This window comes from Salvelinus alpinus, chromosome 1, assembly GCF_045679555.1.
Source record: "Salvelinus alpinus chromosome 1, SLU_Salpinus.1, whole genome shotgun sequence".
Taxonomy (NCBI): Eukaryota; Metazoa; Chordata; class Actinopteri; order Salmoniformes; family Salmonidae; genus Salvelinus; species Salvelinus alpinus.
Window position 1 is genome coordinate 69,129,323 of NC_092086.1, and position 19,581 is coordinate 69,148,903.

General features: G+C 42.1%; 1 protein-coding gene across 4 annotated transcripts in view; it reads left to right on the forward strand.

Moving 5' to 3' along the window:
- LOC139584120 (rap guanine nucleotide exchange factor 6-like) overlaps positions 1–19,581 on the forward strand; it is a 133,458-nt gene that overhangs the window by 585 nt on the left and 113,292 nt on the right. The window lies entirely within an intron of this gene.

The following is a 19,581-nucleotide window of genomic DNA, read 5'->3' on the forward strand; positions in this document are numbered from 1 at the left end:
GTCACTCAGTTGGTTTTATTTCCAGGAAAGTGAGAATGAACCACTTTTGTGTGTTTTATATATATATATATATATATATATATATATATATATATATATATATATATATATATACACACACACACTGAAGTTACTCTAGCTAGCTATCCAACCTGAGAGAAAGTTTGCTAACTACTGCAATGGAAAGTGAGTTGTCAATCTTATTTAGATGACGTCATAAATATCATTCAGTACGGTTTCCCTTTTAAGTTTTCTGAAAAGTTGCAGTTTCAAGATTAAACGATAATGCAATTGTTGTCCTGTTCTATTATGGGGGCCTCCGGTCATATGTTCAATAGTATCTCTCTCTGGCTATCATTACTGTTAAGGGTTTTGTGGGACTGTCATCATTACAAGGGATCTATCATCTGAGGATATTCAGCTGTTTCAAAAAGGCAACTACACCCCCCCCCCCCCCCCCATTCACACACAATCATCCTTTATAAACAGTAGCCTTTATATGATGTACCATTTGATAGAACTTTTCCAAATTCTCTGACTTCTGAATGTGCTTGTTTGATTCTACTTTAAGAATACTATTATAATCCATGATTCGTTCCTTCCCCTGTCATCCCACAGAGATGCAGAAGTTATTTATCTAAACCTCAGCTTAAATTAACTGCTCTTCTCTGACAATCCAAACCTCAGCCCAGTTTAATTGGCATTGCTTTTGCCATAAGGCAATTCCACAGTAACTGAGTGAAAATGTACCTAAAACAGATATACTTGAAAAACATTTTCAGATGCGCAGTTTTATAACAGAATGACTGTTTGTGCCATCATTCTGTTACCAAACTTTTAATTTGCACTGTTCTACAAGTAAATGTTTTTGTAAAATGTAGTCCTTGTGCAGGGTTTGTTTAACTCTGCAGTCTTTCGTTTTTGTTTCACATACATACATTTCACATAAAAGTGTACAAATCGGAGTCTCAGCATCACTCTGTTACTGTGGAATTGCCATACGATTTCCCCCAAATAGCCTACTCTGTTCAGCTGCAGAACATTTTGAATTGCAAGCACTTTTCAAGGCACAATTGGCTAAATCCTACCTACAACCTAGTTCAAAAGCCAATTTCTTAGACTGATCCACGGTTTTGTTTTCACTCACTGAACAGAAACCCCTCTTTGCACCTTTTTGAGAGAGGGCGAGTGCATAATACAAAGTGACAACACACTCTAAGCAACATGTGTTGGTCCTCAAACATAAACAAAACAGCTGTGTAAAACTACTATTGAGGAAGGTAAGTTTGTCAGGTGAGTGATATGAATGAAAATGTGGTCTTGGTGCTTATCTTGTAGGCAGACATAGGCATTGCACGCGTTGTTCTCAGATGTAGGGCGTTATGAGTGACTTTTATGCTGCAGGTATGGGCTGCATCCAGAATGGTGCCCTTTTCCCTACATATTACATAATAAACTACTGATCAAAAGTAGTGCGCTAGGGAACAGGGTGCCATTTGTGATGCACAATGATGTCCGTGTCCTGAGTTTCCTGTTAATCATCCTGCTCTATCCACTAAGAGGCTGTGTCGGTAGAGGTGCCCACTACTGTATGATTTACTGTAGGGTTGTTACGATATCAGTACCGCGCTACTCGGAAGAATTGTAGTAAGGAAACAAAACAAGAAGCAGATATAATTTATTTTCAAAATTTGTATTGGTACAAGACAAGCACATATTTCCAGCCTGTAATGGCTGTGTTGTGTGAAGGCTGCCTGCATGTAAAGCAGCATTCCATGCAGTACTCAGGGCGTGAAGAGGCATATTCCCTCAGAGCCAGTACTGATAGTGAAAGCAGACGCTGCAGGGCCACTCTGAAGTAGGCAGGCTACATTAGTCACAAAGGTCAACGTTTCACCCTGGTGAAGCAATGGGAATTCCTGTTGAATTCCTGAAAACAACACACCCTGAAAGTAAATTGTAGACGCTTTGCAAGGTTTTGTTATTTTATACGGAACAAAAATGTAAACGCAACATGCAACAATTTCAACAAATTCACAGAGTTTACAGTTCATATAGGAAATCAGTCAATTTAAAATAAATTCATTAGGCCTTAACCTATGGATTTCACATCACTGGGCAGGGGCGCAGCTATGAGTGGACCTGGGAGGACATATGCCCACACACTTGGGAGCCAGGCCCACCCACTGGGAGCCAGCTCCAGCCAATCAGAATGAGTTTTTCCCAACAAAAAGGCTTTTATTACAGATAGAAATACTCCTCAGTTTCATCAGCTGTCCGGGTGTCTGTTCTCAGACGATCCCGCAGGTGAATAAGCCGGATGCGGAGGTCCTGGGCTGGCGTGGTTACACGTGGTTGTGAGGCCGGTTGGACGTACTGCCAAATTATTTAAAACGACGTTGGAGGCGGCTTATGGTAGAGAAATTAAAATTGTATTCTCTGGCAATCGCTCTGGTGGACATTCCTGCAGTCAGCAAGCCAATTGCACGCTCCTTCTCAACATGAGGCATTGTGTTGTGTGACACTACTGTACATTTTAGAGTGGCCTTTTATTGTCCTCAGCTCAAGGTGCACCTGTGTAATGATCATGCTGTTTAATGAGCTTCTTGATATGCCACACCTGTCAGGTGGATGGATTATCTTGGCAAAGGAGAAATGCTCACTAACAGAGATGTAAACTGATTTGTTCACCATATTTGAGAGAAATAAGCTTTTTGTGGGGTATTTTATTTCAGCTCATGAAACATGGGACCAACACTTTGGGACCAACAAAAGACAGTCATTTTGATGTTTGTCTCTATTATTGTTCTTATCCCTCTATAGGGGCTACCAGAGAAGTAGACTACAAGCTCTTGCTTTTAAAACTGTCGCCATGGTAGTCTTATTAAAGTGTATTTATTACTTTGCGAAACTGGTCTGGAATCCCTGTCTGTCAGTTTGACTCCCCTCTGTGTGAGTTATAGAAAAGGAAAGTGGGCCTTGTAACGCCTCTCTCCCACCGACAGCGTCATTGCGTTTTTGGTACACCAGAAGTACACTGATTTCCAATGGAATGCTGCGTTTGTCTTGCAGCGTTGCAGTTGCAGTGCGTTCTGTGTTCTTTTTGGTGCGTAGGTTAGATACAATTTGACGCATACGTTGGATATATGTGCAGACTTGACAGAAATGGTAGCAGAAGGTGAATGTTGAACTTCTGTTGCATACATATCCAGTAAAAACTGTGGATTACGTAATGAAAACAGTTTGACTGCAGAGTTTGGTACACGGCATTGATGCAATGACGCTGTCGGTCTGATCGAGGCGCGACTCCTCTCCTATTCTTTCAAGGCAGCTCAAATATATAGGTCACAAACATCCTGCGTACAACCCAATGAGACTTAATTTAGCACAATTACATTCCACTCAAAAGCCTTGCGCAGGTACACTAGAGAAGGACCTGGAAAATGTGAAGTTTATTTGAGTATCTTTGGACATAGAAGTCTACATTGGGCTTTGTCCATTCTTTTGCATTGTGTTCCCTTTAAGAAGTTAGGCTATATTAAAAAAGCTAGTGATAGGGCTCCCGAGTGGCGCAGCGGTCTAAGGCACTGCAACTCAGTGCAAGAGGTGTCACTACAGACCCTGGTTCGATTCCAGGCTGTATCACAACTGCCCGTTACTGGGAGTCCCATAGGGCGGCGCACAATTGGCCCAGCGTCGTCCGGGGTTTAGGGTTCGGCCGGGGTAGGCCGCCGTTGTAAATAAGAATTTGTTCTTAACTGACTTGCCTAGTTAAATAAAGTTTAAATATTAAAAAAATATATATATATTTGAGATCTGGACAATTTGGAGTAGAACACTGCTCATGCAGCAAGTCTAAACAACCACAGTTTCCTGAGCTGATGAGCCATGATGCCTTTATTTTCCCTTCAATTCATATATTGGCACTTTTTTATTTGAAGTGATCTTGTTTAGGGTTCAATTTTATGTACTGTCATTGACAGAATGGTACTGTCTTAAGACCAATGTTGCGACCCCCCCCCCCCCCCCCCCCCTTTTTAATGGTACTATGGAAAAGCTGAGTCACTCAGTACAACACAATACCTTATTGCAGTCAGTCCCACATTTCCTCTCGATCTGGTCCTCCTCTAAACAATGCTCTGGAAGTGGAACATCTGTTTCTTGGTTTAATTGCAAGGCTATGCACCCGCCCCCTCTCACACGTTCTTTTGTCATCTCCAAAATACTATTTTCGGACACAAATACGGACGGGCAAGACACCAAAATATTTTTTTTGTGGCATTGCTTCAAAACACTCGTTTAAAATACCTTTACAAGTGGTAATTTTGACAACTTGACGCACACACCCACAGATTGTGCGCCGATTCTGAACATTGACTCTACTGGCAGTCCACCTCAGAGCACTAACATGAAAGAATGAAGCTGGACCGGAACTGACTCTTTAAATCCCTAACTTAGCTGACGCGTGCGACAAGAATGCAACGTGCACACCTCTTGCATGCCGGGAATATGAGCTGGTTCCGTGAAGTGCCCACCCCTCAGGCTGTTCACTCATTGTGATGGAAGTTATCAGGCCTGGAGCTGCTGGTGACTAAGTAAGGCAGCGCTATCAGTATCTACTGGTTTTCATGTCTATGGTTTGGCCCAAAGGAGAACAACTGCCCCCTCATTGAAGCCACAGAATTTAAAGGCTGATCACTGTACTGCTGGCATTGTTTGCAGAAAACAGGATCCCCCATTATAGGTAATGGGAAAACAGGATTTTTAATGTAAAAAAAAAAAGTTTAGAAGACAATCATGGTACCAATAATTGCTTCTAATACACCAGATGAACAGTGCATTCAGAAAGTATTCAGACCCCTTTTTCCACATTTTGTTACGTTACAGCCTTATTCTAAAATGGATTAAATAGTTTTTTCACCTCATCCATCTACACACAATAGCCTAAAACTGAAATATTACATTTACATAAGTATTCAGACCCTTTACTCAGTACTTTGTTGAAGCACCTTTGGCAGCGACTACAGCATCGAGTCTTCTTGGGTATGACGCTACAAGCTTGGCACACCTGTATTTGGGGAGTTTCTCTCATTCTTCTCTGCAGATCCTCTCAAGCTCTGTCAGGTTGGATGGGGAGCTTCTATGCACAGCTTTTTTCAGGTCTCTCCAGAGATGTTCGAACGGGTTCCAGTCCGGGCACTGGCTGGGCCAATCAAGGACATTCAGAGACGTGTACTCAAGCCACTCCTGTGTTGTCTTGGCTTTGTGCTTAGGGTCGCTGTCCTGTTGGAAAGGGAACATTCGCTCCAGTCTGAGGTGCTGAGCACTCTGGAGCAGGATCTCTCTGTACTTTGCTCTGTTCATCTTTCCCTTGATCCTGACTAGTCTCCCAATCCCTGCCGCTGAAAAAAATCCCCACAACATGATACTGCCACCACCATGCTTCACCGTAGGAATGGTATTGGCCAGGTGATGAGCGGTGCCTGGTTTCCTCCAGACGTCACGCTTGACATTCAGGCCAAAGAGTTCAATCTTGGTTTCATCAGACCAAATAATCTTGTTTCTCATGGTCTGAGAGTCCTTTAGGTGCCTTTTGGCAAACTCCAAGAGGGCTGTTGTGCCTTTTACTGAGGAGTGGCTTCCGTATGGCCACTCTATCTTTGAAATCCCTGACCAAGGCCCTTCTCCCCCAATTGCTGAGTTTGGCTGGGCATCCAGCTCTAGGAAGAGTCTTGGTGGTTCCAAACGTCTTCCATTTAAGAATGATGGAGGCCACTGTGTTCTTGGGGACCTTCAGACATTTTTTGGTATCTTTCCCCAGATCTGTGCCTCAACACAATCCTGTTTCGGAGCTCTACTGACATTTCCCTCGACCTCATGGCTTGGTTTTTGCTCTGACATGCACTGTCAACTGTGGAACTTTTATATCGACAGGTGTGTGCCTTTTCTAAATCCTGTCCAAATCTGTTGAATTTACCACAAGTAGACTCCCAAAAATTTGTAGAAACATCTCAAGGATGATCAATGGAATCAGGATGGCCCTGAGCTCAATTTGAAGTCTCAGTAAAGGGTTTGAATACTTCTGTAAATACGGTATTTCAGGTTTATTATTTTTAATAAATGAGCTAACATTTCTAAACTGTTTTCACTTTGTCATAATGGGGTATTGTGTGTAGATTGGTGAAAGGAAAAAATAAGAATAAGGCTGTAACCTGACAGTGGAAAAAGTGAAGGGGTCTGAATACCTTACGAATGCACTATGTCCTTGAACCAATTTAAAAACAATCACACACAGAAAAGGTTATAAGGACATTATGGCACTGGTGGGTATGGGTTCCGGTTTCCAGGCTCCTAACCAATCGTGCTGTTCTGTGTATGTGTTATTGTGTTCGTAACTTTTTCTGTACATAATGTTTCTGATATGTCTCTTATGACTGAAAATAGTTTTTGGACATCAGAACAGCAATTACTCACCTCGGACTGGATGAAGATTTTTTTTCTTTAACGAATCGGAGGGCAAAAATGTACGGCTCCTCCCAGATGAGGCCCAAATCCTGTCATTCGCATGAAGGGGAGATGCCGATACAGGGGTGAGAATTCAACAGCGAGTGGATAATCCACCTTTACCATCCGTCCTACTGGTGAATGTCTAATCACTGGAGAATAAACTGGATGAGCTCCGTTCGAGACTATCCTTCCAACGGGACATTTAATATCTTATGTTTCACCAAGTCGTGGCTGATCGAGGACATGGATAATATACAGTTGGCTGGGTTTCTCGTGCATCGGCAAGACAGAACAGCAACCTCTGGTAAGACGAGGGGTGGTGGTCTGTCTATTTTTCAACAACAGGAGTGCGCGATCTCTAATATTTAAGGAAGTCTTGAGGTTTTTCTCGCCTGAGGTAGAGTTTTCATCTATATTTTTCGTAGCTGTCTATTTACCACCACAAACCGAATCAGGCTCTTAGACCGCACTCAACGAGCTATGTAAGGCCATAAGTAAATAAGAATTCTCACCCAGAAGCAGCACTCCAAGTAGCTGGGGACTTGAATGCAGAAAAACTGAAATCTGTTTTACCTAATTTCCATCAGCATATCGCGTGCGCATAGAGATGCATACAAAGCTCTCCCTCGCCATTCATTTGGAAAATCTGACCATAATTCTACCCTCCTGATTCCTGCTTACAAGCAAACACTCAAGCAGGAAGTGCCCAGTGATGCTAGCCTACCAGACAAGCTAAATGCCTTCTATGCTCGCTTCGAGGCAAGCAACACTGAACCATGCATGAGAGCAGCAGATGTACCAGATGACTGTGTGATCATGTTCTCCGTGGATGATGTGCATAAGACCTTTAAACAGGTCAACATTCACAAGACCGCAGGGCCAGACGGATTGCCAGGACGCGTACTCTGAGCATGTGCTTACCAACTGGCAAGTGTCTTCACTGACATTTTCAAACTCTGCCTGACCGAGTCTGTAATACCTACATGTTTCAAGCAGACCACCATAGTCCCTGTGCCCAAGGAAGCGAAGGTAACCTGCCTAAATGACTACTGCTTGTAGCACTCACGTCTGTAGCCATGAAGTGCTTTAAAAGGCTGGTCATGGCTCACATCAACACCATCATCCCAGAAACCCTAGACACACTTGTTATGGGAATTTTTATGAATAATGACTAAATGATGTATACATTTAACGTAGAATTATAACTAACAGAATTATATCCTGTCTGAGGAATCATGTTTGTCCATAAGAAAGAGGGACTGTTGGTAGGCAAGGAACTGTGGCAGACAACTTGTGACCACTGTGAAACTGATAACGGGGAGGGGAGAGACCTTGGGCTTGTAGTAGATTGTCCGCCACCTGTTATACAATGTAAGACTTGTGAACTATGTTGCCATTGTATCTGAGAGGAGGAGGGACGTTTATGACGAAATGTGAGGTATATAGACCAATGTACCGGAAATGATAAGCAGAGCTCTCTAAATAAACATTCCTGACAATTGTAGCTGGGCCTACGCTTGATTCATTTTAACCAGTTTCTTACAAATTCTGGGTTTCGGGCTGAGTAATTAATTCAATTGGGTATTATGAACCACTGAGAACAAAATTCTCTTAACAATACTACAATTTGCATATCGCCCCAACAGATCCACAGATGACACAATCTCCATTGCACTCCACAGTGCCTTTTCCCACCTGGACAAAAGGAGCACCTATGTGAGAAGGCTGTTAGTTGACTACAGCTCAGCTTTCAACACCATAGTGCCCTCACTAAGCTAAAGACCCTGGGACTGAACACCTCCCTCTGCAACTGGATCCTGGACTTCCTGAAGGGCCGCCTCCAGGTGGTAAGGGTAGGCAACATGCACCTGCCACGCTGATCCTCAACATGGTGGCCCCTCAGGGTTGCGTGCTTAGTCCCTTCCTGTGCTCCCTGTTCACCCACGTCTGGGTGAACAGCCTACAGCAAGGAGGTCAAAGACCTGGCAGTGTGGTGTCGGGACATCAACCTCTCCCTTAACGGGAGCAAGACAAAATAGCTGACCGCGGACTACAGGAAAAGGGGGGCCAAGCACGCCCCCATTCACGTTGACGGGGCTGCAGTGGAGCAGGTTGAGAGCTTCAAGTTCCTTGGCGTCCACACCACTAACAAACTGTCATAGGCCAAACACACCAAGACAGTTGTGAAGTTGCCACAACAACGCCTATTCCCCCTCAGGAGACTGAAAAGATTTGCCATAGATCCTCAGATCATCAAAGTTCTACAGCTGCACCACTGAGAGCATCCTGACTGCTTGCATCACTGTTGGTATGGCAACTGCTCGGCATCCGACCGCAAGGCACTACAGAGGGTAGTGCGTACAGCCAAGTACATCATTGGGGCCAAGCTTCCTGCAATCCAGGACCTCTATACCAGGCAGTGTCAAAGGAAGCACCTACAAAATGTCAAAGACTCCAGCCACTCTAGTCATAGACTGTTCTCTCTCCTATCGCAAGGCAAGCCGTACCGGAGCACCAAGTCTAGGTGATGCAACCTGTCACGATGCTCTTGATGGTGCAGCTATATAATCTTTTGAGGATCTTTGGTCCCATGCCAAATCTTTTCATCCTCCTGAAGGGGAGGAATTAATTGTGTCACGTGATCAATGTTTTTTTAGTCCATTCATATACAGTCATTTGGTTGACCCTTTATATGTTTGGGAATCCCATTAGCTTTGGATTGTTTGGCATCGGCACACCTTTCCCCCAAGACTGTTAAATAGACATGTACATGGAGACATGTAAAACATTGGGTTGTCTTTTGTGTTGTCATGGCTTTGTACCTTTTGTTATGAAGGTGTGCCTCAAGTTGAATGCAATGTCTAGTTGAAAGTGAACTGGAATGATTTTGCCAGCAAGGAAGTCACCTAGGCTAACCTTACTGCAGGATGTTCAGACGTATTGTAAAAGTCCACGCGATACCTCACATAGTTAAGGATTACACAAATGTATTTCCCAATGCTTGTTAACATTTTTATCTTCTTATCAGAAAATAGCAGCAGCAGCACACACTACATGCAGCCAGCGGCGTGCTTTATGCCTCTCCTGGCTCAGAGGCTCTGCCCATGCTGTGTGAGTTATGAGGTCGGTTTCAGTCCTCCTGTGTTTAGACTCCAGTTAGCCCACTGCGCATCCTTTGGAGCCCCTTGTTTAGTTGGTGCTGCTGGATGGTAACGAGGAGGATGGGAGCGGCAACAGGGAGCGTTATGTGGATCCTATTGAGCTCCTCATAAGCACTGACCCTGTCGCTATGGGCTACATAGAGCGGAGGTTGTGACCTGGGAAGTGACTTAGTGCTCCCCCTTCCTGCCCTGTCATGTGGGGCCCAGCCCAAGTGTCTTCCCATTCTTGAGGAGGAAATCAGTTTTTTTTTTCTTTCAATGCTGCGATTCAATGGAGAAGGCTGGTCTGTTGATTCAAGCCGTTGAGAAAAGAGAGCACACCCCTGCGGTGTCCAACGTTAACTTTTTTTTCTCTCGCTGGCCCGGACAAGTTTATAAATGCATTTGGGTCATGCAGGGCCCAGGTTGACATGCTTTGCAGACCTTGAAATGTAGGTAAATTTGCCAGTGCCAAACGAAAGTTGCTGGCCCAAATAAAATAAAAATACTGTCCCGGGCCAAGATCTTTCAGAAAAGCTGATGATGCATGCAGTATTTCAATAGCGGATGATTTTTATCTTTCCTTTGCGGGCTGAGTAAGGAACCAATAGCCTATAATAACAACCTCCATACACAAATAATCAAATGTTAACTTGACGTACAGAGCCTTCAGAAAGTATTCACATCCCGTGACTTTTTCCCCATTTTTTTCTTTTCTTTTTTCTTTTGTCACTGACCTACACACAATATCCCATAATGTCAGTGGAATTATGTTTTCAGAATTGTTTTAACAAATTTTATAAAAAATCTGAATCTAGGTTTCATCAGACCAGAGAATCTTGTTTCTCATGGTCTGAGCTGCCTTTTGGCAAACTCCAAGCGGGCTGTCATGTGCCTTTTACTGAAGAGTGGCTGCCGTCTGGCCACTCTACCATAAAGGCCTGATTGCTGGATTGTTGCAGAGATGGTTGTCCTTCTGGAAGGTTCTCCCATCGCCACAGAAGAAATCTAAAGCTCTGCCTGAGTGACCATCTGGTTATTGGTCACCTCCCTGCCCAAGGCCCTTTCCCCCGATTGCTCAGTTTGGCCAGGCGGCCAGCTCTAGGAAGTGTCTTGGTGGTTCCAATCTTCTTCCATTTAAGAATGATGGAGGCCACTGTGTTCTTGGGGACCTTCAATGCTGCAGAAATGTTTTGGTACCCTTCCCCAGATCTGTGCCCCGATGATACATTCTTGTCTTATGGCTATACCTTGGTTTTTGTTCTGACATGCACTGTCAACTGTGGGAAATAGGCAGGTGTGCCTTTTTCTAAATCATGTTCAATCAATTGAATTTACCACAAGTGGACTCCAATCAAGTTGTAGAAACATCTTAAAGATGATCAATGGAAACAGGATACACCTGCATCTAAATTCAAGTCCCATAGCAAAGGGTCTGAATAGTTATGTATTTTAATACATTTGCAAAAAAAAACGAAAGAAAAAAAAGTTTTTTGCTTTGTCATTATGGGGTATTGTGTGTAGATTGAGGATTTTATTTATTTAATCAATATAGAATAAGGCTGTAATGTAACAAAATGTGAAAAGGGCAAGGGGTCTGAATATGCACTGTATATTAAAGAATACACAATCTGTTACAGGTATACTGCTGTTTTTGTTTGGAGAATACAAGCTAAATAGTAATTTTGCATTCCATGCAGATCGACAATGTAGTGCAGTACCTGCATGAGGTTTGATAATACTAAGTAAATGATAAGGAACATACAGTATAAATACATTATGTATACCTTGTTATATATTTATTGTTGGTCAATTTATTTGGTGTGTGTATATAGTATTATTTATGATTTGACCAAGTGACAACCTTATGTGTTGTGCAAGAAGTTGGGCTTTTGTATTAGTAGCTAGCTATATTGCTGTAAAAGCATTGGACCACATTCTAGCTAGTGTCCATCACTGATACATGCAGTAGTTGCTTTTCTTAGCTCCCTACAAAAAGCTTTAGGGCCAACTGTTATATTGTTTTTCTAGTAGCCAGCTAGTGGGGATATTGGCTATGACCATAGGCATTGTAGAACAACAGAGCTACAATGTATAACCTCAACATCTCCCTCCTGTACTGCATCCTGCATGTTGGACAGGAAGAAGCCAAAGCTCAGTCTCGCCTCAGTATGTTTTTTTCGTTTTTTTTTTTACCCTCACTAGGCCAGAGTGTATTCATTACAGAAACCGTTTACCATTTAAGAACCAAACAGAAGCAAATGGAGAAACTAAAAAGGTGAGGGACCTACCTGAATTTGTCCAATAGAAACTCTTGTTTGTGTTTTCTGTTTGGAGTAAACGGTTTTGCAACAGACTACATTTTTTAAAAACAGAATCGGCATAATGATTACACCCCTGCTTGCATCTGACACTGAATAGTTTTTTCTGATGGTTCTATTTTGCTTTGCTGTATGTGTAGACATTTCTGCAACTTGGAAAATGTGACATGGCAGATGCTTCCTCTGTAGAGGTTGGCCCCTGGATGTATTTCTGACGCCGGTTGCAATGTCAGCGATGTCACCAAACATGACACATCTGTCCACGATTTGTGACACAGGCATGCAGCCAGCTCTTCTTCTAATCAGGTGAACCACTACTGACGTGGTCAGGAATGAAACAGTCTGGGACATCTGTTGAGACAAATTGAAAAAAAGTGTAACGACAATGATAAATACATATTTGTTAATGCGATAGACATGACAAAAGAGCTATGATATTTCAACAACATTAAACGTGCAATATGCAGAAATCGCTCCAGCATTTCCTGGTTGCTGAAATTGGAATAGTTCGCCTAATTTCAGTTTATGACAAAACAAGCAATGTGTATAGTGTAGAACAGGGGTTTCCAAACTTTCACTTGGGGGCCCCCCCTTCCAGCATTGGGGAACATTTGTGCACAAGCACTGTTCATGAGAGAATGTTGCAGGTTTAAAAGCTTATTTCCTACAATTCTACAGACTTTGTCATGGGGTGCAAAGAACATTTAGCAGTTTTTTTAAAAGCACATTTTGTTGCTGTTCTATACATTTTGCCATTTCTAATGTGTATTCATGTCATATTTGAGTGACAAAATGACAACAATATCTGTTGCCTAAAAACCTAAATAAATAAATAAAAAACGCCACAGAGGGAAATCTAGTGCTCTGTCTGATTTACCATCTGGTTATTGGTCACCTCCCTGACCAAGGCCCTTTCCCCCGATTGCTCATTTTTGCCGGGCGACCAGCTCTAGGAAGAGTCACGGTGGTTCCAATCTTCCATTTAAGAATGATGGAGGCCACTGTGTTCTTGGGGACCTTCAATGCTGCAGAAATGTTTTGGTACCCTTCCCCCAGATCTGTGCCTCGATGATACATTACTGTCTGCAATAAAGCCCTTTTTTTGGTGGGGTAAACTCATTCTAATTGGCTGGACCTGGCCCCCCTTTGGGTGGGCCTTGCTGCCAAGTAGGTGGGCCTATACCCTCCCAGGCCCACCCATGGCTGTACACTTGTCCAGTCATGTGAAATCCATAGATTAGGTCCTAATTAATTTATTTTAATTTACTGATTTCCTTATATGAACTGTGAAATCTTTGAAATTGTTGCGTTTTGTTTTTGCTCAGTATAGTTTGTTTGCCTTTTGAATTGTTCATATTTCTTAACTAAACAGACTTCAAGGGGCCTTGTGTTCTAACCGTCACCCTTGGCCAGTTATCATGTTAGTAGTAACAATGTGTCAAGATCACAATTCCAGAATTCTCAGCGCTTGAACTTCTATCAGTCCTGCACAGAGAATGTATTGCTTGGGACTTGAACAAAAGAGTAAGCAGCAAGCGATAGATGCACTCGAAGTACAATATGTTGTTCTGCGTGTCCCTTCCCAGTACACCAAATGCTGTTATGTCCCCCTGATAAGATGCCATTCCCCCAGGGCTACCGACATGTTTGTGCTGCCAAGGTGATAAGTGACACTGTTGTCACCATCACGGGAGCCATGTTCAGTCAACATACCATCTTATTTCCCATGCAAATGTATTCAAACCGGGGGATGTGGTTGAGGGCTCTTCTTCTTTAAATTTTGGGCTAATCCCTATTGTGACGTCCCTTTTTATAATATCACCGCAGTTCATTTCGGGTGGCAGGTAGCCTAGCCGTTAAGCGCGTTGGGCCAGTAACTGAAAGGTCGCTGGTTTGAATCCCCGAGCTGGCAAGGCAGTTAACCACCAAACAACTGCTCCCCGGATGCCGATGACGTCAATTTTTAAGGCAGTCCCCCGCACCTCTCTGATTCAGAGGGGTTGGGTTAAATGAGGAAGACGCATATCAGTTGAATGCATTCAGTTGTGCAACTGACTAGGTATCCCCCGTTCCCTGTTTTTAAAAAGTGTCCTTTTCTGTGTATTTAATATCCACCACCCACACGGTTGTCTGGAAAAATCTTATTGTACTTGACTTATTGACTAAATGTCTTAACAGAAGCGTATTTGCCTTCAAGTTAAACACCTAGCTAGGCCTTGCAGGCAGCCTGTGGACTCAGACAAGTAAAAGCATGTAGGACACAGCCTCACAGAACCTGTCGTTTGCCTCTGTCACTGATCTATGTAGCTAGCTACAGTATTGTATGCCTTCAGAAAGTGTTCCTACCCCTTGACTTATTCCACATTTTGTTGTGTTACAGCCTGAATTTTAACATTTTATTAAATATTTTTTTCTCTCTAACCAATCTACACACAATACCCCATAATGACGGTGAAAACATGTTTTTAGAAAGTTTTGCACATTTGATTGAAAATGAAATACAGACATCGAATTTACGTGAGTATTCACACCCCCCGAGTCAATACATGTTAGAATCACCTCTGGCAGTGATTACAGCTGTGACTCTTTCTGGGTACTTCTCTAAGACCGTTGCACACCTGGACTACAATATTTGCACAATATTCTTTTCGAAATGATTCAAGCTCTGTCAAGTTGGTTGTTGATCATTGCTAGACTGCCATTTTCTTGGCATAGATTTTCAAGCCGATTTTAAAAGTCAAAACTGTAACTAGGAACATCTTGGAACATCTTGAACATCTTGGACATCTTGAACATCTTGGAACATCAGGAACATCTTGTCTTGGTAAGCTACTCCAGTGTATATTTGTCCTTGTGTTTTAGGTAATTGTCCTGCTGAACCAGGTTTTCCTCTAGGATTTTGCCTGTGCTTAGCTCTATTCTGTTTCTTATTATCCTAAAAGTCTCCCTAGTCCTTGCCAATGACAAGCATATCCATAACACGATGCAGCCACCACCATTCTTGAAAATGTCAGTGGTACTCCGTGATGTGTTGGATTTTTTTTTTTTTACACCTTTATTTAACTAAGTCAGTTAAGAACACATTCTTATTTTCAATGACGACCTAGGAACGGTGGGTTAACTGCCTTGTTCAGGGGCAGAACGACAGATTTTTACCTTGTCAGGGATTCAATCTTGCAACCTTACGGTTAACTAGTCCAACGCTCTAACCATCTGCCTCATGAGGAGCCCGCCTGTTATGCTAATGCAGTAAGAAGCCAAGGTAAGTTGCTAGCTAGCATTAAACTTATCTTATAAAAAACAATCAATCAATCATAATCACTAGTTATAACTACACATGGTTGATGATATTACTAGTTTATCTAGCATGTCCTGCGTTGCATATAATCGATGCATTGCGCATTCGCGAAAAAGGACTGTCGTTCCTCTAACGTGTACCTAACCATAAACATCAATGCCTTTCTTAAAATCAATACACAGAAGTATATATTTTTAAACCTGCATATTTAGCTAAAAGAAATCCAGGTTAGCAGGCAATATTAACCAGGTGAAATTGTGTCACTTCTCTTCCGTTCATTGCACGCAGAGTCATCGTATATGCAACAGTTTGGGCCGTCTGGCTCATTGCGAACTAATTTGCCTGAATTTTACGTAATTGACATAACATTGAAGGTTGTGCAATGTAACAGGAATATTTAGACTGATGGATGCCACCCGTTAGATAAAATACGGAACAGTTCCGTATTTCACTGAAAGAATAAATGTTTTGTTTTCGAGATGATAGTTTCCGGATTCGACCATATTAATGACCTAAGGGCTCGTATTCCTGTGTGTTATTATGTTATAATTAAGTCTATGATTTGATAGAGCAGTCTGACTGAGCGATGGTGGGCACCAGCAGGCTCGTAAGCATTCATTCAAACAGCACTTTCGTGCGTTTTGCCAGCAGCTCTGCTGTTTATGAATTCAAGCCTATCAACTCCCGAGATTAGGCTGGTGTAACCGATGTAAAATGGCTAGCTAGTTAGCGGGGTGCGCGCTAATAGCGTTTCAAACGTCACTCGCTCTGAAACTTGGAGTAGTTGTTCCCCTTGGGTAACGCTACTTCGAGGGTGGCTGTTGTCGATGTGTTCCTGGTTCGATCCCAGGTAGCGGCGAGGAGAGGGATGGAAGCTACTGTTACTGGCAATACTAAAGTGCCTATAAGAACATCCAATAGTCAAAGGTATATGAAATACAAATGGCATAGAGAGAAATAGTCCTATAATAACTACAACCTAAAACGTCTTACCTGGGAATATTGAAGACTCATGTTAAAAGGAACCACCAGCTTTCATATGTTCTCATGTTCTGAGCAAGGAACTTAAACGTTAGCTTTCTTACATGGCACATATTGCACTTTTACTTTCTTCTCCAACACTTTGTTTTTGCATTATTTAATCCAAATTGAACATGTTTCATTATTTATTTGAGGCTAAATTGATTTTATTGGTGTATTATATTAAGTTAAAATAAGTGTTCATTCAGTATTGTTGTAATTGTCATTATTACAAATAAACCAAAAAAATCGTACGATTAATCGGCTTATTTTGGTCCTCCAATAATCGGTATCGGTATCGGCGTTGAAAAATCATAACCGGTTGACCTCTATTCAGTACATAAGTACATTTATTTGCCACATTTTTGGCAGTTTTACTTTAGTGTCTTGTTGCAAACAGGATGCATTTAAAAAAATATTTGTATTCTGTACAGGCTTCCTTCTTTTCACTCTGTCATTTAGGTTAGTATTGTGGAGTAACTACAATGTTGTTGACCCATCCTCAGTTTTCTCCTATCACACCCATTAAACTCTGTAACTGTTGTAAGTTACACCACTGGCCTCAAGGTGAAATCCCTGAGTGGCTTCCTTCCTCTCCGGGAAGGACGCCTGTATCTTTGTAGTGACTGGGTCTATTGATACACCATCCAACGTGTAATTAATAACATCACCATGCTCAAAGAGATATTCAATGTCTCCCAATAAGTGCCCTTCATTCCAAAGCATTGGAAAACCTCCCTGGTCTTTGTGGTTGAATCTGTGTCAGAAATTCACTGCTCGATTGAGGGACCGTACAGATAATTGTATGTGTGGTGTACAGAGATGAGGTAGTCATTCACAAATCATTTTATTGCACACCGAGTGAGCCCATGCAACTCATTATGTGATTTGTTAAGCTCATTTTTACTCCTGAACTTATTTTGGCTTGCCATAACGAATGGGGTTTAATACTTATTGACTCCCACACCTTTCAGCCATTCATTTTGTATTCATTTGTAAACATTTCAAAGAACTTAATTCCACTTTGACATTGTGGTACTGTGTCTAGGCCAGTGACGCAACATCTGAATGTAAGCCATTTTCAAATGCGTACTCTAACATAACAAAATGTGGAAAAAGTCAAGGGGTGTGAATGCTTTGTAGACACTGTAAGCCCAGCCGCCCACCCTCAAACACTTATTTTCGGGCTGGCAGCAGAGAGACGACAGCCTCACCAAAGTGAGCTCAGCCCTCTGCTCTCTCTCAACCTTCTTCTTTTTTTGTTGTTGTAGTTGAACCACTTTTTGCTTCTCCCACAAGGTGTCTTCCAGGCTTATGGGTAGAGAGAACAACCGTAGCCCTTAACTTTTTTTGAATAAAGAGTAAACCCAGAGTTTTTTTTTCATAGCTTGGATTATGACTTGGAGTTAGAGCCTTTGCTCAAGTTTGACATCCTAAGTTGCTGTCATAACTTTGCTGTTCTCTTCAGCCGTCGTCGAGTCTAAAATATCAATCTCTGCCGAATTAGTTAAGATTACATAATGGCAAAAAAAAATCCAACGTCAGGATTTGTGTTTTCCAGCCGAGCTTTTGGCTGTGTTGTCTGACACAGGGGCTGGTGGATAGATGACAGCTGTACTGTAGTGTGGCGGTGGTACAGGAGCACTCTACCTTTTTTCCATGATGCCACATTACTACCCTGGGCTTTCTATAAACTTCTTGTTTTTTTTCCCACAGGCTTTTAAGGATTTCACTAAAGCCCCACTTTTATTTTGACACCGTAAGGGATCAACCGCGTTGAAAGTATCGACTTTGGGGGGGGGCCAAGGAACCTGACTGCCCCATTCTAAAAGCGCCATACTGCACATACAGGCAGTGGTGGGGAAAAGTACCCAATTGTCATACTTGAGTATAGTGAAGATGGATTATTTGAAACTGACTCAAGTGAAAGTCACCCAGTAAAATACTACTTGAGTAAAAGTATTTGCTTTTAAATATACTTAGGTATATTTTTGCGATTACATTTACTTTTGATACTTAAGTGTCAAAAGTATAAATCATTTTAAATGACTTCTATTAGGCAATCCAAATGGCAAAATAGTCTTTTTTTTATATATATTTTTTTTATTTTTACATTTACGGATAGTCAAGGGCACACTCCAACACTCGGACATAATTTACAAATGGAGCATTTGTGTTTAATGAGTCTGCCAGATCACTCGGTATGGATGACTTGGGATGTTCTCTTAAGTGTGTGAATTGGACCATTTTCATGTCCTGCTAAGCATTCAAAATGTAACGAGTACTTTTGGGTGTCAGGGAAAATGTAAAAAGTAGATTATGTAGTAATCCAAAAGTTGTCAATTATGTACAGATACTACTTAAAAGTATTTATACTTAATTTAGTATTTTATACCACTGCATAAAGGCTAGGCTAAGTATCATTTGATTAGTTTGACGCGCCGTACCATGGCAAAATGTAAGTGCTGTACTCCTACCTGAAAGCCAAGCATGATTCTGACTCTTATAAAAAAATAGATTATTTTTTTACTAGGCAAGTCAGTTAAAAACAAATTCTTATTTTACAATGAAGGCCAAACCCGGACGATGCTGGGCCAATTGTGCGCCGCCCTATGGGACTCCCAATCACGGACCGGTTGTGATACAGCCTGGAATCAAAACCGGGTCTGTAGTGACTCCTCTAGCACTAAGATGCAATACCTTAGACCGCTGCGCCACTCGGGACTCCTTGATGAAGCGCTAACAGGAGAGAGGATTTAACCCGAGCACTTTGCTGCTTTATGACCAACGGTCTTAAGCGGGAATAAAATCAAATCTGACCTTACAGGCGTGCATGTCAAACCGTTAATGGAAACATATTTTTTTTTCTCACAGAAGTTAAGCCTTCTTAATGTCAAGTAAGGAGATTTATAGTGCTACTGCATCGTCCCTGGTTTTAGAGTTTTGATCTGAAATGCTTAAATGCCTGAACGGGTGTGTAGATCTCTTCAGTCGGCCCTATAATACAGTGAAGCGGTCACGTGTTGCCTTCCCGAGTCCACAGACCTCTAATTCACTGCCTTAGCCTACGCTCGTTTCTGCCTGGGCGTACTCCAAGCCTCAAATAATGTGTGTATTATGAAATGAGGTATAAAGAGTCTGCTGTGTTCCCGTCGTGTTTAAGATACCGGGGTGAATTGCAGTGAATGTGTGAAGTCTTCAGATGTGTTATTCTTATACTGTTGATAGAAGTTTTAGAAGTCTATGGAAATGTCCAGGAGGATGTTTATTCTGCAACCTGAATGGCTGTGCTGTG